The sequence below is a fragment of the Mus musculus genome, chromosome 7 (assembly GCF_000001635.26).
Source record: "Mus musculus strain C57BL/6J chromosome 7, GRCm38.p6 C57BL/6J".
NCBI classification, from domain to species: Eukaryota; Metazoa; Chordata; class Mammalia; order Rodentia; family Muridae; genus Mus; species Mus musculus.
In genome coordinates this window covers 90,028,097-90,050,114 of record NC_000073.6, presented here as the reverse complement: position 1 = coordinate 90,050,114, position 22,018 = coordinate 90,028,097, and the positions used below count along the sequence as shown (strand labels likewise).

Sequence of the window (22,018 nt, the reverse complement as noted above, 5' to 3'; positions counted from 1 at the left end):
CACCGTCTCCAGCCCGAAAGGAGATCTGCCACAGGAGTTTTCCATTCTACAGCTGCACAGTGAGGCTAGAGACCTCTGCCCTTGGACGGCCGCTATTCCGAGGAGTCAGACATGGGGTAAGCCTCAGCTGCTCTGTGGGCCATAATGGAATGTGGCTCAGGGCTGCCTGACGCCATGTGGAGTTGGGTAAATTTGGTCTGTTCTCATCCCTTCGAGAGACCTTTCACCTTGAGGACTCAGGAACTAGAAAAACATTCCAGGAGCCAACAGTTTCACATTCTCCAGTGAGCCATGGAGGAGACTGCTATTGCCTGGATAGCAGGACAAAACCAGGAACTGTAAGAAGAATCCCAATCTGATCCCCGGAAATAGAGTGATGGTTCTTGTGGGCTAGAAGATACGAGCTTCCTGCCAGCAAGAAGATCTGGGCTCTGTCTTTGTGTGTACCAACCAATATAATTAAATTGAGCTGTCCAAGGGTTCCCAGGTGAGCAGTGGAGGTGCTCAGGCCAAAGACAATCCTGAATTTCACAGTCCTACTCGATGACGTTTGCAGACATTCACCAGGCAAGAACCTGGTAGGTCCAGGTATTATGGCAGGCCATTGGCTTGGATGTTTGAGAAGCTTGTGCTTAAACACTGCTCTCCCACCTACTATGCTTAGGAAAGATACTGCTAGAGCAGGAAGTTGGCTCCGTGGTTTAGAGCATTTGCTGTTCTTGCGGAGGACCCAGACTTGATGCCCAGTGCCCACATGGTGTCTCAAAACCATCTGTAACTCCAGTTTCACAGGATCCAAGGCCCTCTTCTGGCCTTCACTGGCACCAAGGACACTCATGAAGCACACATGTATATGACAGCCAAACATTCATATGTATAAAATAAAATAAATCTAAAGATAAATTTTTTAAAAAAGATATCTACCCAATCCAGTCCTAATTCTCTTATCTGTAAAGAAACTGAGAGGAACGCCTGGTTTGCAAGTCAGACACCAAAAAAAAAAAAAAAACCCCACATGATATTACCAAATATAAAGGGCAGTGTTCAGTTAGTCATTTTATTATTACATTTTGTTTGGAGGGAAGTAAATAACAGTCACAGTCGGAGGGCAGAACATATAAAGTTCAACTGAACTCATTTGCCTTGTTTGAAACAACCACTGGAGACGCTCCGAGTGCTAACATATTGAACATGAATGGCCTTTGGACTAGAGGAAGTCATGCTTTTGCAACTGACATGGATGGATGAGTAAGCAAATAATTTCAGGGAGATGAAGGACAAAAGCAAGTGGAGATGCTGCAGCAGAAGAGTAGGGGTGGTGCTTAGACATCTGAAGGAGTCAGGGGAGGCCTTGCTGAAGAAGCAACTCTCGGATTCAGATGGCTGGGTTTTAAAAGACGACCAAGCAGGAAATCACCAGCTGGAATGGATGTGGGGAAATTGCTGTGATACCTTTAAGAGCATGAAGAAAACGCACAGAAGAATGAAAGCTCGTTGTGGGGGGAGGGGCAAGGAGCAGCTGCATATCACTAACATGATGGACTCTGATCAGCCAAAGATGTTCCCAGAGGACCTAGCCTGCCTGCTCAAGAGTCAGGCTTTGCTCTGGAGGCAACAAGGGGGCTGGGCAGACAAACAAACAACAGCGTGATTGATGTGGGTGCATACGTGCATGCCTGTGCATGTGCATTTTGTTTTGAGACAGGAATTCACTGTGCGTGTGAAAGTGTGTGTGTGAACATGTGCATGTGAGCGTGTGCGTGTGTGTGTGCCCAGGCTAGTCTTGAACTCTTGGCAGTCCACTGGTTTCAGCCTCCCTCCAAAGTGCTGAGATTACCAGTTATATGACACCATATACAGGAATTTTTTTTTTTCCAAGAAAATAACTGAGTGTAGGACGGGTATAAAACAGAAAGACTGGAGGCCAGGAGCCTTGAACCTGTGGAAATAAGCAACCTATCTAAATAATTCCTTAATTCAGAAGTCAGACAGTGATCTAGAAGACGGCTAGACCTGGCTCTCAGACTGAACTTGGCTAACTTGCTCCTTTATGTACGTCTCTGAAGCCTGACTATTGTGTAGAAGTTGTATAGAGCAACTGGGATGTATAAGCAGGAAGATAAAGCTACAAAGGGTCAGTTAGACTTGGGTTAGCCCAAGACTCACCCAAACCCATGGTTTGCTACTGCTTTAAAGAACACTCAGCACTTTTTCTGCATGTCCTCGTCCTGAGGTCTGTATTCACAAGGAGAATGAAAGCTTTAATTGGAGACAGTCATTCATCCATCCCCACCCCCACCCCCCATGGGACATACTGACAGAGCTTGAGTCTAGTCTCTGGTGGATTTCATGAGAGATGGAAGACAATTCTGCCCTCAGAGGATTCATGAATAAATTCAGCCATAAAATTGGTGGACAAGGCCTGGTGGTGTGAATGTTAATCCAACAAGAGGGGCGTGCCTACTACTACAGGAGCTTGGACGAGGATAGAGATGGTTGGAGCAACCTGAAGCAGAGAGCCCGTGCTAAACTCTGAATGTCAGAGAGGGCACAGGGGAACCTGAAACTAAACCAACACTGTACACTCTCTGGGTTTGTAGGGCAGGGGGGCAGTGATTAGAATTCAGCAGAGCCATCTTTGCACTCCTAAAGCTGGACTCATACTCTGTCTGTTTCCATTGCTACACCCAGCCTAAAGTATGACTTTCCTCTGGCTATGACACTAAAATCCAGTCCTCCTCTCCCCTAAATTAACAAGTAGGTGGCATTGGTCTACCATTATCTCATCTCCTCTGTTAGTTTCTGCTTCAAGGTACCCCATTTCTGATCTCAAGGATTCCCCAACAGTGAGAAATCATGGCAGCGCCTCCTGGGCAGTGCCCAGGTTCCCAGTTCACTGTCATTCATCTCCCTGTCTCTTATTAATGTGTGGGCTCAGTTTCGAATAGCTTTTACACAATGAAATGGGAGTGCCATGTTCTCTCCACATTGTGACTATCACATAGTTTAAGGTGTTTGTCCTATGAGAGTATCTATGTTCAACAACTGTTTTTCTTCTCCTTATCTTCAGTGAGGCACACAACTGTCACCATTTTTCCCCTGAGCACGTACTCTCTTTATGGTGACATTCCTGTCTCTGTTGCCACCTAACTTTTAGCAGTCTCATTAATGAAGCTCTGTCATGATACTTGTCCTACGTGGAATTTTAACCATCTCTCTATTTTGGCCTTTCCATCTGACAAGAATCTCTGTGGCCTATTCATTTTTCTTCTCTAGTTCCTACACTTGGTGACATCAGTTAGTATTTGACGAATGAATGAATTTGTAAAAGAATGGACAGAAGCCTTTGGAACAAGCTCTTATCAAAAGAACATTATTCTAGAGGTAAGTCTGCCATGCAGAAGGGACCAATGGAGAGCCAACTGCTCAGAGTTCTGCTGCTGCTCAACAGGAAAGGCCTGGGCTTGCTCAGCCTGGTTCTGTGTAGCAGTTTTTGAATGGAGCTCCATCTTCCAGGGAAGCACTTTAAGACAGAAGGTAAACAAGAGCTCCAGGAAGTCTCTGAAACTGACCAGATTCACCAGCCCCCCCACCCACTCAAAGAAAGCATGAAAGCCTACAGAGAGTCACTTTCGGATATCGCAAGCTGCAAAGAAAACTCTGACAAGCCCAGCTGCTGGAAAGAAGCCAAGATGATAGCACTACCTGGAAGAGGCTTAGCTCAACTGATCCCACTTGGAAGGAACAAGCTTCAACCTGTTCAGGTACCTGTAAGCTGTGTTCCAGGTCCCCAACTTTTGTGAGCTGTCACCCATGCTGGGGTGGCCTTTGGTGGTGCAGGTGTCTTTGAGTCATTTCTTCTCCCGTAAGTAACCCCTCACTCACATTCCTTTAAGCCACCCCAATAGCACTCACTGGAAGTTGGAGTTTGATGGTATCTGTACTTTGATCTATTGTGGGATCCCTATCTTGGATAGTGTGTGTGTGCACATGTGTGCGTGTGTGTGTGTGCGTGTGATGCATCCTTCCAGGAAGTCTTGTCATAAAGTACCTAGGTCTTGAGTTAATCATGAGAAAGACTTTCTTTCAGAGAACAGCAAAGAGACACATCTCAGGCTTTAATTGCTTGGGCCCTTTCTGTCCTCATTTCTCTAAGTCCTTTTCTTTGGGTTTGTGCTACTTTGTGTGAGTCTTATTCATGCACTAAGTACTATTGATGTGCTACTTGACCCGAATTTTGCCTCAACATTAATGCAGTAGAAATCACTAAAGAGAAGTAAATTAAAGTTAATACTCACTGAAAAGAAATGACTAGTCTCTGGTTTATTATTAGAACTGACCTTCAATCTAATTTTTTATACTAAGATCGAAAATCCTAAGAAGTCTGATTGCCTCACCATGTATACCATATGCTAGGAGTCCTCAGCCAAGGCCAAATATGGGAAAAGTCAAACAGTCTATAGGAAACAAATAAATGAATCACAGTGTTGGGTAAACTGCAATTTGGCCTAGCTCCATGAATACAAACCAAAGAAGTGTCTCTGCAGAGATGTAAGAAATAGCTTTGGAAATATTTCAGAAGTGGATTTGAATTTGAACTTGACCCAAAGAAATGACTACAGCTGAACCTTGTCCTGCGGACCTGATACCAAATGTTTTCTCCTAGTTCGTGTTTGCTCACTGGTTTGTCTATGGGTCATGAGAGAGGCTCCCTGCAGAGTGAGCTGTGCTCCAGAATGACCTTAGCCATCATGGTGTGTGGCTCGCCAGAGCCAGGCTGATCCCTGACTGTGGGAAGTAAAGACAATGTAATCTAAAGGCTGAGCAACCTAGTGAGTTCTGGACTCAAGCATGCCACCAACTGTACACTAATACCTGATTTGTCATTTAGTTATAATAGGATATTTTAATCTATGTAATCACTATTTTATAGCTCAAGTCACCTTGTGGATAACCAAAAAGGAGGAAAGAATATGGAGCTAAGTTTTTCAAAACTTGCCAAATTTTGTGGGCTATGTTCTAAACCCAAAAGGAAATATAAAAATGACAAGGTACAAATCCTCCTGACTCAAGAACTGGAGGGAATCTCGGGAGATGGGTTAGTGGGTTACTGCACATGCATGAAGACCCAGGTTTGTATTCTACACATTGATGGAAAAGGCTGAACATGGAGGCAGGGGAGGAGGATCAGTAGGAGCACTTGCTCTTCCAGAGGACCACAGTTCAGTTACCAGCACCCATATCAAGCAGCTTACAACGGCCTGTAACTCAAGCTCCAGTGAGTCCAACGCCCTATGCAGGCCTCAGTGGACACATGCGAGTGCATGCATGCACACACATAGAGAGACAGGGACAGAGAGACAAAGAGAGATACAGAGAGATACAGAGACACAGAGACACAGAGACGCTTAAAATGAAATAAATATTTAAATAATTTTTAGAAAGAAAGAGAAGGAAAAATATGGAACCATCCCAGAGCCAGCTGTGTTAGAGGACACTGAAGCAAACAGTGGGGAAGAAGATGGGAGCTCATGTCAGGGCCAGGCTGGAAGTGTCACTCATGACAAGGGTCTTTTCTAATCCAGTCTCAGTACATTGCCAAACTGATGAACGTAGGGCCAAAAACCATGCCTCGAAAAAAAAAAAATTGACAAGATAATTAAACAAATGAGATGGTTCAGAGTAAAGAGATGAATTTGGTCTAAAAAGTACAAGGGGCCAACGTGTCTCAAATCCTCATCCCAGCTTTCTGTTTGTCAACTGTCTCTTCCCAGATATGCTTCACTGGACAGTCCACTGGATGAGCGCTCACACATCAGAGTCTCAGATGGAAGCCAGATGTGAGGCAAGAGTCCTTAAGAATCATGGGAGCTTTTAAGGCATCTTCAGAAATAGCAGGGGTGTAACTTACTGCCATAATAATACAATATGTAATTATATATTGTCTCTGTGCTTATTTTAGAACTGATGGGGCCTTTAGAAACCATATGATCTATGCCTATTTATTTTGCAGATGAAACTAAAATGGTTAAGTGGATTGACTTAAAGTGACTCGGGAAATCAACAGTAAAATAATGTTTTTAAGACAAAATGCTGTTTGGGATAGACATGTGTGAAATCTCCCACATGATAATCTTTCTGTGTGTCCTGAAATATGATCTTTGCTGCACTATGCTGGGAAAAAATGTCTTGTTTAGTCAAATTTTCAGTGTTTATTCGAGACTTTTAGTTGCTCTTAGCAGAATGTGTTCCTCCCAGGACAGTGACCATGGAATCCATGTTTTATCGCAAGTGAAGCCAGCTCGATTACTCTGGGATCGTAGGCAGGAGTCCAACATCCTAAGAAGTTGTCCTTGGTCTGTCCAAAGGCCCAGCCTACTGCTGTCCTCAACTCCACTTCTCCTTCTGCTTACAGATCCTGAGGACTCGCTGCGTCTGTAACCTTGAGTAAACTACCAAAGGTTCAAAGGCTGTGGCAATTAAGAAATTGCCTGGTCTGTCAGGATGGCTCAGCAGGAAAAATTGCTTATCTCTGAGAATTGTGCCTCGAGTTCTGCTCCAGAGCTCAAAACGAAGGAGAAATCAGTTTCCAGAAGTTGTTCCTGACCGCCACATAAATGTGCCTCACTCTCACACATCATATATGCACACACAATATAATAAAGCAATTTGTTTAAACAATACATTTTTGACATGACCACCGCCCTGTGTTGCCAGGACTACTCTGAAAACTTGCACATCTTCAGGTATCCAATCCAACAGCTTTCAGTCTACCCTTCTCTCTGCTACCAGAAAGAGCTCTTTAAAGTGGACCATGTCAGACCTCTTGTCTGAAACCTGGGATGGCTTAGCATTGCCTACAAAACAGAACCCACATCCCAGCATAATGTCCATACCCTCTACCATCTGGTACCTCCCTTATGGGACATGATAACTAATGCATGGATGACACTGTGTGTGCAGAAAGCCTTTTACCGGCATCTCCACACTGGTATTCAATAATGAAATTTGGTAAGTGCCCACATGTGCGGGATGTTTCCTGTTGTTTGAGTTCTTTGTTTTATTCTGTTCTGTTTCTTAAGATAGGGTCCCTTGTAGCAGAGGCTGGCCTTGAACTTAATATGTGGGCAAGGTTGGCTTGATTTCCTGATCTTCCTGACTCCACCTGCCAAGTGTTGAGATCCTAAGAGGTCACTTCCATGCCTGGCCTCAGTGTGCTGGGTCTGAATAATGAATATTTTATCATAAGATAGTATAAACAAATGAGGACCTAGAATTTAGAGTTCCACCTTTGGGGGCAGTTGCTGGCCTTTCCGCTGAGCTGCCTCCATTTCTCCATCTGTGTACTAAAGGGTAGTGCTAAGTGATTCCCTAAGGTCTTATGGTCCCTGCTGCTAGAATCTCGTAAAGATCTAACCGGGACTGTTAACCCACAGCTAGTTGCCAGCTCAGCAGCTTGCCGTCATCTTACGGTGTCTGTCTCATCCCTTCCTCACTGGCTCTTAGGCAATGCTGACTCATGGTACCAAACTGAAATGTATACTGTGCCGAACAGACCCAGGAGCTGTCTGCACCTTCAGCTGGGCCTCTGTGGTCACACCAAGGAAAAAGAAAAGGCCAGAGGAAATGGTTAAGTCGGTAAAATGCTTGCCTCAGTTTGCACCTAGGACCCATTTAAAATGACAGGCATGGCTGCCTGCGATTGTGATCAGTACTGGGGACAGGGAGAGAGGTGGATTGCTTGGGCTCACTGGCCAGTCAGGCCCAAATAGTAACTTTCAGGCCAGTGAGAGACCATGTCTCTTGCAAAACAGAGCACAAACAAGAAAAATAAAATGGTGCCGGAGGATCAATACCAGAGACTGACATCTGGCCTCTACATATGTGCACACACACACACACACATACACACACACACACGAGAGAGAGAGAGAGAGAGAGAGAGAGAGAGAGAGAGAGAGACAGAGACAGAGACAGAGACAGAGACAGAGAGAACACCACGGGACTAGAAAGACAGCTCAGCGGGTATATAAATGAGCTTGCTGCCAAGTTTGCTGGCCTGAATTGGATCCCTGAGCCCCACATGCTGGAAGGAAAGAGCTGACTTCTATTAAGTTGTCCTCTGACCTCCACATTAACATAAGCACAGAGGCATGCATATGTGCGCATGCATGGACTGGAAAAGAAAGACTGAAAGGAGGGAAAGAAAAAAAAAGAATGTTCACTCCACTCCAGGAAGAGCTAATGCTGACTCGGCGTGCTGTAGGTCTGGTCTTGAAGCAGGAAGTTGTGTAGACCCACAGGGCTCTGCAGGCTTATGTAAGAATGAGAGCAAAAGGTCAAATAAGCAAGAAAAAATGTTCCAAGAGGGATTTTTTACAAGGCAGGAAGGCTTTGGGGGGGTTCCCATTTGGGGGAAGCTTTTGTGTATTAGTCGCCTCATCCTGGGGGTAACTCTACAGTCTGGCTTTGCTATCTCATTCACAGCTGGGCAATTCAAGGCTCTGATAATCGTAACTAGGAAATAACCATGGGGTTCAAGCATATCCCTCCAAGGTCCTGAGTTCTTAGTTTTGCACAACCTGAGAAGCATCTGAAAAGAATTTAGGAAGGGCTTAGGAGTAAGACTGGATGCTCAGGAACTAGTCCCTGAGCAGTGAGGAATCAGGCACTTTACTAATGAGATATAACACTGCACTCTAAAACCCCGACATCAGCCAGGGGAAAAGGCAGAGTTACAGTCACCATACTAAATAGCTTTAGGTCATAAAAGAATCCTCATTCCTTTGGAAAGACAAAATGACATTTGCTAATTCCTTGACTGAATGTGGCTAATAAGCTGGATACGGCAGCATCTTGTCCATTGATGTCTGGGCGGGCTAATCTCTTGCAGGAGTCTGTAGCCGCTGTCTGCCGAGTGACATGCTGCTGTCTAAGCTCCTGGCTGCACAGTTAGCTTGACATTTTGCTGAGTCCGACTCACCCTCTCCCAGCCTCAATTGTTCCGAGCCAATGTAGACTTTCCGTACAGTTGGCCTACTTAGAGACAAAGAATGTTAGTGTTGGAAGGGAGCTACTTTAGAAGTCACCTACTACAACCTCTCAATGCTACAAATAAGGAAAATGAGCCCGAGATTAGGCTTATCTGTGTCTTGTTTGACTTGGGATGGGTTTAGGGATGAAACCTGGTGGAACCTCAGCACTAGAGCCTCTAGGGAAGAGGGGGAGAGGTGAGGCAGGGCAAATGTGGAGCTAATGAGGCTACCTCTGCTGCAGCGTTGCCAGGGCTGGAGTGGAACTCTGGGTGTTCCCTGGGAGAATGGATTGTGTCAGCAAAGCAGCATCAGGATCCAAGCCAGGCAGCCTGAAGTTCAAGGCAGGGCTTCTGTCCAGGCAGGGAAGTGTGAGAGAAGAGTAGAATTAGGCAGAAGGTCAGTTATGAAAACGAGACGGGTGAGAGGGTACAGAGTGAAAAAAGTGATTCAGACCATCAGGGTATACAAAGTTCACCAGAGCTGTGATGAACTCCACCTCCCAACTTTTAGGAAGAGGGTTGGCTTGAGACAGGGTCTCACAGTGTAACCTGTGCACTATGTAGACCAGGCTGGCTTTGAACTCACAAAGCTCCACTTGCCTTTGCCTTCTGAGTGCTGGGATTAAAGGTTTCCCTGGCCCCTATTCATATCTTAATGTACTTCCTTCAACCTGGACTTGTATAACTTAGTTATCTTTCAAGTCTAGGTCAGAAGAGACCTGCTCTTTAACATAGTACTTTTAAAGGTAGACCACTCCCACTCCTTGGCTTGAATAGAATTTTCCTTTTTTTTTTTTAATGGCTTGACTGCTGAGGAAGAAGAAACAATTTTCTTGGGGGAGAGGTGGCCACTCACAGGTCACCCATACCCCTTTGGGTACATTTATGTGATCGGCCCAAATTGAAATCGGTGATTTTTTTTTTTTAAATTGGGAAGAAATTTGGGAAGGAGTGGGTTTCAAAGACAACATTTTTTTAAAGACACAGCCTGGAGCCCCCTTAGATATCAACGGCAGTGGGAGTCTGGAGCACACAATTCTGGATTCTCAGTTCATCCTTTGGTTTTTCCCCATGACTGCACAGAGATTGAACAATAGTGTGTCACTTGTCAGATATCCAGCTGTCAACTGGAAGACATTCTGATTGATTCCTAGTGAGGGAGGGAGTTCTAGTCTCCCTAGTGATGGGGGGGGGGAGCTTATATACCTAACTGGAACCAAAAAGGTATTAAATATGGCATAGGGAGATGTGCATATGACCAACTTGATCATTTGCCAGGAAACGAGAAAGGAGAAAAAAGAGAAACCATGGTAGGATTAACGACAGCTATGCCAAGAACTGACGTACGAGATGACTCATGGAAAGTGTAATCCGGTTATAAAGGGAACTTACGATTGAGTAGACACAGTATTTCACTTAGATGATCTCATTGATTTGTAGACAACCCCGGGGGCAAAGGGTGCTGAGTGTGTACACACATGCACACATACACACACAGAGTTGTTATAATCTTCTCTTTACAGGGATGACCAAATCGCTGACAAAAGTGACATGCCAAACATCGACTGCTCCTCTACAATGCCTTGGAAGCCCGAGTGTCTACCCGTCTCCTGGTCCAGAGCCACGGTATTAAAAGCCAGCTGCTTTTAGGAATGAAGAGGCGGCTCCTCTGACCCAAAATCATATAGAATGGCTCGTGGAGGACTTTTTTTCTGAGATATGACTCAGAGGGATTCTCAGTAAACTACAAACTTTTCTAGGTTGTTTTATAATAAAGATAGAAAATCATTAGTCAGCTGATTTGCAGAGAGTTGGCTGATACAGAGCAAATCTCTGCTTGAAAGAGGCATGGTTCAAGTGGACCAGAGAATCTGGGGCAGGAAAGAAGAAAGAACATAGGGTAGTTATTTATTACCTGCATGTGATCCAGGGACCATAGAGGGTGACCAATGGGGACCCTGCTGCAGAGCTATTGGGTCAGCTCAAGACACACATAGAGGGAGCTTTTGAGAGCTAGGATGGACCCAAGAGAGGTTACTCAGCTGGTCTCTGTCTCAGATCTATCTGTAAGGGACCTCAAAACACAGGAACCACAGACAGGCTCTGCTAACGCTTCTGTTATATTCAAGCAGGATACAGTTTTGTCACCTAATCAATACGTGTTCCCCTTAGAAGCACAGACTTAGTTTAAATAACTCTTTCCTATGATGCAAATCTCTGAATGTATAAAACAAACCTTAGGAAATGGTTTGTAATTACAATAAGAATTTCAAGTTTTCTTTAAAAACATCTTTACCAGAATCTGAGAGGTAAAGGCAGGTGGATCTCTGAGTTCAAGGCTAGCCTGGTCTACCTAGTGAGACCTTGTCTCAAAAAAGAATTTTTTTTTCTATACCTACACAGGATGTGATTCCTCAATTTTTTTGTCTCTCTGTCTCTCACACATTAAAACTTATCTAGTTGGTTTTTTTTTATTGTGCTTTGAATCTGAAATGTCCCTACAGGTTCATGACTTCAATGTTTGTTCCTCAGCTGAGAATGCCATTGGGGCCTGGCAGGCCGAAGTTACTAAGGGCCGAATTTCAGAAGCATCAGCATTCTCTCTGTCCCCCAGCCCAATGTCCTGTGAGCTCCCGCTGCCACAGAGGGAGCCATTCTTTCATGCTGTCCCTGCTATGCTAGTCTGAAAAGCCTCAGAAACTGTGAGTCAAAGCTAGCTCCTCCTCTCTTAAGTTGTTTCTACCAGCATGGTAACTGCAGTGATGCAAAGCAACTAATACTGTTTCCAGAGAAGATTCGCTCACTCCATACCAGTCTAAGAGAGCTTGAGCAGACCTACTAAGGAAAGAAACATGGTACAAGGACTATATACTGGGGGGGGGGGGGTGTCTGTAAGTCCAAAGCCATTCATGAGATGAATTCAAGGATCTAGAACTTCAAAATATCAGCAAGGGTCACTGTCCCACCCCCACCCCCACTCCCAGCGGAAGCCAGAGCCTCAGTTACCTACACCAGGGAGTAAGAGGAGAAACACGCAAGCCCCCAAAGGTCTGATTTTGCAACTCTGCTCTACCAAGTCTGTTTGACAAAAGAGCAAGGTCTTTGGTTTCTGGATTTCTCATTTCTTCATCTCTGAAACAGAAGGAAATCATTAAGGCTAAGTCTGTGTTTGCCAAACACGTCTTCTAACTCTAATGTTTCTGTCTGCCTGGTGGTTTTTGCATCTTTTCTGGAATTTCTTTCCTCTACTTTGATGCTGATCTATTGTGAGGCTCACTACCATGCAGGCCTTCTGTGCAGTGGGTCTTCCGGCAACTGGCACTCACACAACTACTTTGGAATACTGCTGTAAACTGAGGTTGTAAAAAATATATATATATTCAACTTACACTATTACAATGGTTAATTTAATGTCAGCTTTTCTAAGTCACGGGGCCCAGATATTTGCTCAAACATGATGCTTGATATTTTTTTTTTGAGAACATTTTGGAGTCAATTAACATTTGTATTAGCAGATTAGGAATAAAAGCAGATCATAATGTAGTGGCCTTACTCAATCAATTGAAAGCCTGAAGAGAACAAAACACTAGCTGCCCCTGAGCACGAGAGAACCTCAGCAGATGACTTGGAGACTCGAACTGCAGCACGGTTCTCTCCTGGGCCTGCAGCTATCCTGCAGAGTCTAACATTCTCAGCCTAAGTCCAAGTTGATTCTACGAGATGGAGAGATATCAGTGGGTAAGAGCACTGATTTCAGGGGACCTGGGTTCAATTTCCAGCACCCACATGGTGGCTGACAACTGGTTGTAACTCTAATCTTGAGTGATCCGATGCCCTCTGGCACAGGCACACATCTGGTATACAGACATACCTCCAGGCAAAACATCCAGTAAATACAGTAAAAAACAAACAAACAAACAAATCAAACAAAAAAGAAAACCCTTCCCCTTGTCTCTCTTTATCTGTCTCTCCTTATCTGTCTCTGTTTCCCCCCCCCCCCCCCCACACACACACACAAGCCTGGAGGACCTTGACTAACACAAATGTGACCAGGATTTCTTACCTTTGGTGTTTTCTGACAGAAGGATGGCACATGCTGCTTCCTGGGAGAAAGTAAAGAGAGCTGGGAGCTGGGGAGCAATGTATTTTCCGTGGCCCCTGTTCTCCACTCCTAAAACTGAGCACCTTGGTGGAGAAGTGGGCTTGACAAAGGACATAGAGAAAGCAGTTCCAGAGAGTGAATAAACTGATTTATTACTAACAGACCTCATGTACTGTGTAGGAAAATACTTTCTCCAAAAACCAAAGAGAGAGGCTGAAGTGGACCAGAAGGAGCAGGAGATAAGGCCTTTCCTGGCCTCTTGGATCACTTCAGATCAAGATCTTAATTGAAAAGTAGGACTGTTTTGTTTAGTGTGTGGCTCGGCAACAAATCTGCTATGTGACCTTCAGCAGACATACTAGGTGTCTAGATGAAATGCTCAGTATAAAAAAATCATGGTACCCTGTTAACGTGGTGGCACAGTCAAGGAGGTAAACAGGGATGTCCCTCTAGGAAGGCTTTGCTGTCCAAACATAAGGAGTGTGGCCCGAAGAGAGCCTTCAGTTCTAGTTCCTCTGCTTGCTCTTAGCTGCAGAGACTCAGTTTCTCCCAGACTGTGGGATTCCCCCAGCATCTGTCCAGTGGCTGAGTAAAAAGATGCAGTTGGGATGCTCTGGAGGACAGCATGGGCTCCAGAGCCCTTGCCTGAGAGACGGCTCTCTCGGACCCTATATGAAGTTTGACTTTCTCCTTTCTCCATTCCACTTCCTTCCTTCTTTCTTCACATAGATTGATCCCTAACATATACCAATCCCATTTCCCTCAGTATCTGCTTCCAAAGAAACCAACCTGTGACATCCATAGGCAGTTACCTTCATTGCAGGTAGAATATGAGGAAATGTATTGTGAACATGAAATCACACTTAGGAATATGCTAACACGTGAGACTCACAGCTCTATATAGATGTGGGACAGAAAAATGAGCCGAATTAGCTGAAAAGGAAGCGTTTTATTAAGAATTAAGGATCAACAGTCAATGGAAATTATCAAAAGCTAAAGTTGGCCTTTCTTTCCCTCCCCACTCACCTCTTGCTCTCACATTCTGTCTCCCTCCTTCTTTCTTTCTATTTCCCACTCAGCCTGGTGCCTCGTCTGTGTTCTTCATATTAGATCCACTCTTTTTTTTTTTTTTTTTTTTTTTGGTGTTTTGAGACAGGGTTTCTCTGTGTAGTCCTGGCTGTCCTGGAACTCACTCTGGAGACCAGGCTGGCCTCAAACTCAGAAATCCGCCTGCCTCTGCCTCCCAAGTTCTGGGATTAAAGGCATGTGCCACCACGCCCAGCCTACACTCTATTAAACACAAAAAGATTTCCTTTTTGTGTTTGAGTGTTTGCCTGCATCATGTGTTATGCCTGCTCTTTCCCCTAGAGGTCGTTGGATCTCCTGAAACTAGCGTTATGGACGGTTGTGAGGTACCATGTGGGTTTCAGTAACCTAACCCAGGTCTTCTATAAGAGCAAAACGTTCTTTTAGCCGCTGAGCTATACCACCAGCCCCTTGATCCATTCTTAGTGCTTATCAAATCACATGGCCTACAAGCAGAAAATCCAGGATATCAGGCTCAGTGACCCTAGTCTCTGTCCCCTTAGAGGATCAGAGCTCTTGGCCAACTGATCCTCTCTGTGGATTCTCAAGTAAGTCCTTACTTGACTTCCTCTTCAACTATCAACCATGACTGGAGACTAGGCCATTTTGGATGGAAAGCTATCTTCCCTCTAAGGTTATACACAGAATTTATTTTCTTAGAAGAGGATGTGAGATCGAGGTGAGCATCTTTGGCACACAGTTCTCACAGCTAAGTTGCTGTGGAAGAAATGTCCTGCTTTGTAGTCAAACGGTCAGTTCTGAGTTCCTCATTTACCACCTATAAGTTACATTAAATTGAATAGAATCAGTTAAAGCTGATTCTGTTTGCTCAATGGAAAATAGGGACGATTCTTCTGGCTCAATGGTGTTTTTAAAACTTGTTTACTTTTCAAAAGTAATTTTACATTTTATTCGTTTGTTTGTTTGTTTTCTGAGACAAGGTTTTTCTGTGTTGCCCTGGCTGTCCCGAAACTCACTCTATAGACCAGGCTGACCTGGAACTCAGAGATTTGCCTGCCTCTGCCTCCTGAGTGCTACGATTAAAGGAGTGTACCATCACTGCTTGGATAAGAAATGTTTTTACATTTTTAAAAGTTGGCTGATGGGGCTAGAGAGATGGCTCAGTGGTTAAGAACACTGACTGCTCTTCCAGAGGTTCAAGATTCAATTCCCCAGCAGCCACATGGTAGATGCATAATGGGATCTGATGCCCTCTTCTGGTGTGACTGAGAAGAGTGACAGTGTACTCACATACATAAAATAAGTACATAAATAAATCTTTAAATTTCTAAAGAAAAAAAAAAGTGGCTGCTAAGATATGTGCCGGAAGTACAGAAAGAAGTAAGATATGTGCTGTAGACAGATGTTCTCGGGCTTGGTGGTGCACACCTTTAATCACAGATGTTCTCATTCTCCTGAGGGAGAAAGGAAGCACATAATTATGGTCCTAGGTGATGCACAGTTAAAGAGGAAAACCCCTGGGTTAGGTGTCCTCCCTGCGTGCCTTCTGTGTGTACTTGTGTGTCTAGACAGGAAAGACAAAGGAGGGAGAACAGGAAAGCCTTGCAGAAGAGGGGAACCTGAGTGGGGAGGCTTGACAGGCAAGAGAAAGATCTGTATGGAGGCAACGAGACTGTCATGTGCTGCATCACCTATGTGTGAGAGGATGGTCACTTTCAGAGATGTGACAAACGTCACGGTGAGCAGGGCTAAAATAAGAGGTAGCATCTGGTGTGGAGTCAGACAGGAAGGGTGGTGAGACCACTGGGCATGAGGCTGGACTAGAGATGAAACTGGGTCACAGGAGCTTCTCTGTGGAACAAGAAGTGAAACAGAAGTGCCCCGCATACACCAGGGCTCAGCGCCGGACTGACTCTATGTCAGCAGTTAGGCTGAGCTGTCGCGTGATTTTGTCTCTGGGAGAAAAGTAATATCTTTATTTTGCAGGACTTTATCTGAGTAATTTTCCCAAGTTCACCTTGAGAAAGTTCATCTTGTTGGGATCCCTGGGAGCAGATCGTGAGAACACAAGTTAAGTGTAGGTAGTTTACTTTGGAGGTGATCCCAGAAAGAAAAAAAAAGAAAAGAAAAGAATCCAGTCAGAAACTAGGAACATGAGGCAGAGAAGAATAAGCTTTGAGTTATTTCCAGCAGGAGAAGCAGCCAGGCCATTTCTTGACAAGGCTTGTTGGAATTGTGGTTTCAGGACTGGGTTTCATGATGTTGACTTTGGCATTCTCAGTTTTCTGGCACAAAAGCCATGCAGGGTGTTCAGGTAGGGTCCCCAGGTGTTCTCACTAAGCTGTCCTCAGCATTTGGGGGTGTAGGCCACAGGCTGTGATAAGACCCTGGCCACATGCAAGGAGCAAGGCAGACAGTATATTTGGCTACACACAGTCTAGCTTGGTTTTTCTATTGATGACTTCCATCATCATTCCAGCAGTATGGGGAGGGCATTGTAGAGCAGCACTTCACATGGTAAGGAGAGACAGGCAGGAAGGGTGCAGGGATATATCGCCAAGGACCTACTTCCGCCAGCTGGGGCTCACCTCCTTTAGTTTTCAGAACATCCCAAAATGGGGACCAGCCATTACTTTGCAAGTAGGGATAGTGAGAAAAGCTGGACTTAACCCTGTGACTCTCCTGCCACCACCTTGAGTACTATCATTACCAGTGTGTTCAAGCAACCTTTTTTTTACTATATGAGCCCTTCCTAAGGACACTTCATATCCAGTGTCATAGCATTCTGCTTTTGCCCCCCTAGGCAGCTAAGATCAGTAAAGCATTTCCCTCTATGACCCTGTGAGAGCAATCTACCCCAAAGGTCTCTCTTTCAAATGAGTTCATAATCTTACAACTTTACACCCTGAAATTTCTGGTGGTTGGGATCTATCCAATCCCTGGCATGCCTTCAAAGTATCTTTTCTATTTTCTCATGCAAAGTGGTATTTTCCTTCTATTCCTCTTCTTTTTCTTGGTATCTTTAAAGGCACTAACCTCTGTAATACCACACCTTTATTTCAACTGCTTCCTTTTCCAGTGAAAACACATTTCTTTCAAACTTTTCTATATGTTTTGCTCCCGAGTCTTGCTGTAAATCTGGCTAAAAGCATCCAATAATAACCGTGCCACATCTTGAATACTCTTCTCTTATGGAATTCCTCCTATTAAATTGGTCTGACACTTTTTAACTTAGTTTACCATTAAGTTTCAGGACATCGACAAAGTAGAGACAAGTTCGTGGCCTGTAGTTCAATTCCCTCCAGAAATTTGTCTCGACTGAATCTTTACTAAGTGCAATCTCTACTGTCCACATCTTCTCCTCCTCCTCTTCCTCCTCTTCCTCCTCTTCCTCCTCCTCCTCCTTATGTGTTGCCGTATTTTGGTTTCATGTTTGTATGTGTACCATTTGCACACCTGGTGCCCATGGAAGGTATTGGATTCCCTGGGATTGGAGTTACAGACAGTTATGAGCCCACTTCCTCTAGAAGAGAAGTCAGTGCTCTAACCTCTATGTCATCTCCCTAGACCTAAGAAGGTCCACATTTCTAATAGCATTCTGGTATTCTGAGCTTCTGAGATTTGTAGGAGACGCCTATAAATCTCTGCTCACAGAGTTTTAGGTTTCTTGTAGTCTACTTCTCCAAACTCTTCTAAAGTACTCTTGCAAACCAGTTTCACAGTGGGTGGATCTTCTCACCTGAATGAATCTAGTCAAGGAAATCCTTCACATCATGCCTAGCAGCTGGTCTCTCAGGTGATTCTAGATCTTGACAATTGAGATTGACTATCACAATAATCATAGAGTACTTTCTCAAAAACACAGTAGGGTTTGTTATCCTGATGAATGACTGATACATAATGGGTGGCTACTGAATATTTGTGGATAGATTTATTAAGTCAATACAAATTAATCATTTAGTATTATTTTGCTATGGAAAGCCTTAGGGTAAATTCAGGAGATTTGGAAATTAGGCAGTTTGGAGGCCTCTCCCATTAGCATGGAGGCTGCAGAGAGATTGTTTGGATTTTCTAAACTTTACTTTCTCAGTCTTCAAACCTTGTTTTATTGCCTGCCTCACCTGCAGCAGTTAGGGGTTTGAGACTGAGTGGGAAAAGATAAAAGTGCAGCAAAGGACTTGGTCATTCCATGTATCTGTTTTGGATTTGTACCAGGAGTAAGTTATGAGTTGACCTTTGGATCCCATTATCTAAGACCAAGTATTTCGGGGTCAACCAAATATATCAGACAAGCCTTTAGTTGCAAATAAAAAAACAAAACAAAAAAAAACAAAACAAAACAAAAACCAAACCAAACCAAAACAAAACCAACCAACCAAAACAAAATTAAAAAGAAAAAACAAAAAACAACCAAAACCCAGAAATTAATTCTGGGTACTGAAATCAAAATAGGGGCCAATTGGGGGCTTATGATGAGGTTCTCAGAAAAGACAGTATGTTTGAATACAGACCAGGAGGCACAGGCAAGATCACACCACAGAAACACAGTAGTTGGAACACTCCTCACACTTCTCTGTGCTGTGCACATCAGTATCACCGCTAGCACACATTCTAAGCTTTCCAAGAGTTTTAGGTCATTCCACTCCAATCGTGAGGTCTTTGGTGAGATTGGGTCTAGTGGTCTAGCTGCCGGTGATGCAGGAGAGTGACTGGCCTCTTCCAATTTCCACAAGTGGAAGACAGAAGACATAGTCTCTCATCCTGTGTCATAAAATACTAGTTTTCCAAGATTCGAGAAGGGAGCTCATAGGCTAAGCAGCTAATAAGAATGCCAGTCCCACCCAAGACAGGATGTAAAGGAAGTGAGATACTGATGAAAACCAGGAAACTCAGAGTAGGAAACGGGAACAATTTATTGACCATCAACACTGACTTGAGACTTTGCTAGGCAGTCTTCGAGGTCTTGGGTACAAAGACATGAGATGCTCAAGATGCTCAGCCAACCAGGAAAAGTCATACTAACCCTGTGCTGAGGAAGAGCTGTAACCAGGCTGCGGCAAAAGACAGTGGAGGCACAGAGCAAAGGATTGCTTCTAGAAATCATACAGTTTCTCGGAAGAGCTTGCACAGGGAGCTAGGTCTTGAAGGATTGCATAGAAAGCAGAGCTGGCTCTGGTATTTGTTAATCTTTCTCATTAGCCAGAATCTGGGTCATGGTATTTCCTGTTCTGTCCTTTCCTGTTGCCACCAACCACAGCACATATGCTATTACAGTTAAGGTCTAAAATTAGCATTATTAGGACCTCAGAGTTATTAGGGTTCTGTTTGTGTCTTCCTTTGCTCCCCCCAAGTTTTGACAATGGCAAAACTTAATGACTGAGCCTGCTGCTTTTGGCTATTTTAGCTGTATGTGTATACTCAGAACCTGCACTTAAATAATAGCCCAGCCAGGGACTGCTAATATGATCTCCCTAAGACCTGATTCCTCAAAGATAAAACAGGAATGAAAAATATTCGCCTCCCAGAGCCACTGTGGGGATTAACTGGGGAGAGTTCCTGGTACTGCCAGCATGTTGGCCACTTGCAGGCTGAGGCAGTTCACATAATCTGCGGGGTGGGGGATGATTCTCTTCCCCACTTTGGCGAGAGGTTTGATGAAGCGGCAGAGGAGTTACAGAAAGAAAATGTCTTCCAGGAAAGCAGAGTCCCAGAGGATGTGCCAAAAATGCAAGACTATTGTAGAGAAGGAGAAGCAGACAGAGGTTTCGTGAGCAATGAGACCCCCTCAACACCGTCCCCAGAGGTAGAACTGAGAGCCCCACTCCTGGGTTGAAGCGATGCTTTTCAATCCTACGAGACTGATTACAAAAACAGCTGCCCCGGCTCCAGGAAGGTTGTCTCTGCTCTTTATAAGGAAAAGATGACGTGCCCAGATGCTGGCCAGGGCAGGCCCCCTTTTCCATCAGGATCTCGGAAAGGTTGAGAACGGAATGTCCACTAAGCAGACATTGTCACACGCTGTCCCTACAACATCTGAGATATGTGCAGGACAGAAGATTGAGGGGCACGGGTGGGGAGCAGCTCCCTGCCCTGTCTGAATAATAAACACAATATCTGAGGGGAATGTGCCACAGGCTGAAGAAATTTAATAAAGGCCAGATCCAGACATAAACACACTGTGTGGCTTGCAACAGACAGTGAAGTGTGTGCCGTGTGAATTGAGTTCTCCTTTCCGAGAGTCCTTGATATAATTTAGGAGCCGCTTCTTGCCAATAAGCCATGATGCTCCCTGCCACTCTGGCCGTCTGCGTAAATTCTGATCATTTGCTCCTGACCCAGCTATCTACTGAGTACTTCACATCCCAGGCATTGGAGGGAGACGTGGACTCTCTGGTCTCATTCTAAGAAAGGAGAGGAAGTTGCTTTGTAAAAACCCAGGCTCTTCCTTTTGCACATCATTTGTGGGAAAGGGTATCTGCCTCTCTTAGCTGCATATGGAGAAAATAATTTCATGCAGAGAAGCTTGGTTCTGGCGTTTGCCAAGCGCCTCATCCATCTGGGGGCAAGCCCAAGACTGCAAGCCGCGCGGAGCAGCAGAACACGTTGCTATGGTAACTTGGCACCACACACCTTTGATCCTTTATGTCAGCCTCCTTCCCAGTCCCCCAACCCAAACCTGCACATTCCCTTTATAAGCAGCATACCTTCTCAGAAGATGGACAGCTTTTCTTCATTCTTACACAGCCAGTTATAAAGACATGTTATAAGGCACTTGGACAAAGGGGTAGTGCTTCCTTTTAAAGGTCAAGGCTCGGCTGGTTTTACTTCCTGATACACAGCCGTGACTGAGACCCATGTTAGCTTATCTTCTATAGAAGACTTAACTTTCAAATCCCTTTCATACATTAGTGGACTTTATCACCATGCTGTTTTAACCTCAGGCTTAAACAACCCTAAAAGACAAGAAAATGAGCCCATTAAACATTCTGTGCCCAGAAGCACCCATGTAAGGTAGAGCTAATTTTCCTGCTTTGCAAATGGGAAAATAGTATGAAACGGTCAGTGAGCAGTGGCAAGAGGAACGGTGAACGGGTGAGATGGGTCCGTGGATAAAGGTGCTTGCTAAGCCTAATGACCTGAGTTTGATGCTTGGGACCTGCATCATGAACTTCTGAACTTTGTTCTCTGACCTCAACAGGCATGCTATGGCATGCATGCACCTTTGCATACAAATAAATATAAAAATATTTCTTTTGAAAAAGATGAGGAAGCCGGGCGTGGTGGCGCACGCCTTTAATCCCAGCACTCGGGAGGCAGAGGCAGGTGAATCTCTTGAGTTCGAGGCCAGCCTGGTCTACAAAGTGAGTTCCAGGACAGCCAGGGCTATACAGAGAAACCCTGTCTCGAAAAACCAAAAAAAAAAAAAAAAAAAAAGAAAAAGAAAAAGATGAGGAACGGAACCAGGTTTCTGAACTCCAAATTTTATGCACTGCTCTTATATCTCACCTGATGTTCAGTCGCTTTCAGCCTTCATTATTTTACAAATAATAATAATAATAACAATAACAACAATAATAATACAGATGCATTCAAAGCAACAGCCAGGTTGTGTTTTTCTTTCTTCCTTTCTTTCTTCCTTTCTTTTCTGTCTGTGTGTATGTCTGTCTGTCTTTCTTTTTGGTTTGTGAGACAGGGTTTCTCTGTGTAGCCCTGGCTGTCCTAGAACTTGCTTTGTAGACTAGACTAGTCTCAAACTCACAGAGATCTGCCTGACCCTGTACCCCGCATGCTTTGGTTTCTTAAAAATAGCTTTATCAGCCAGGCTTGGTGGCACA

General features: G+C 44.4%; 1 long non-coding RNA gene across 2 annotated transcripts; it reads right to left on the bottom strand.

Moving 5' to 3' along the window:
* Positions 1-1,043: 1,043 nt before the first annotated feature.
* E230029C05Rik (RIKEN cDNA E230029C05 gene) lies at positions 1,044-20,956 on the bottom strand. Of its 2 annotated transcripts, none has more exons than NR_110364.1 (6): positions 20,888-20,956; positions 13,098-13,236; positions 12,045-12,166; positions 9,266-9,385; positions 8,984-9,036; positions 1,044-1,420 (listed from the first exon to the last, which is right to left on the bottom strand). It is a non-coding gene; the product is annotated as an RIKEN cDNA E230029C05 gene (long non-coding RNA). The 2 variants fall into 2 exon arrangements; NR_110365.1 differs by having other exon boundaries at positions 1,044-1,452; positions 12,041-12,166; positions 13,098-13,137.
* Between the last annotated feature and the right edge of the window lie 1,062 nt (positions 20,957-22,018).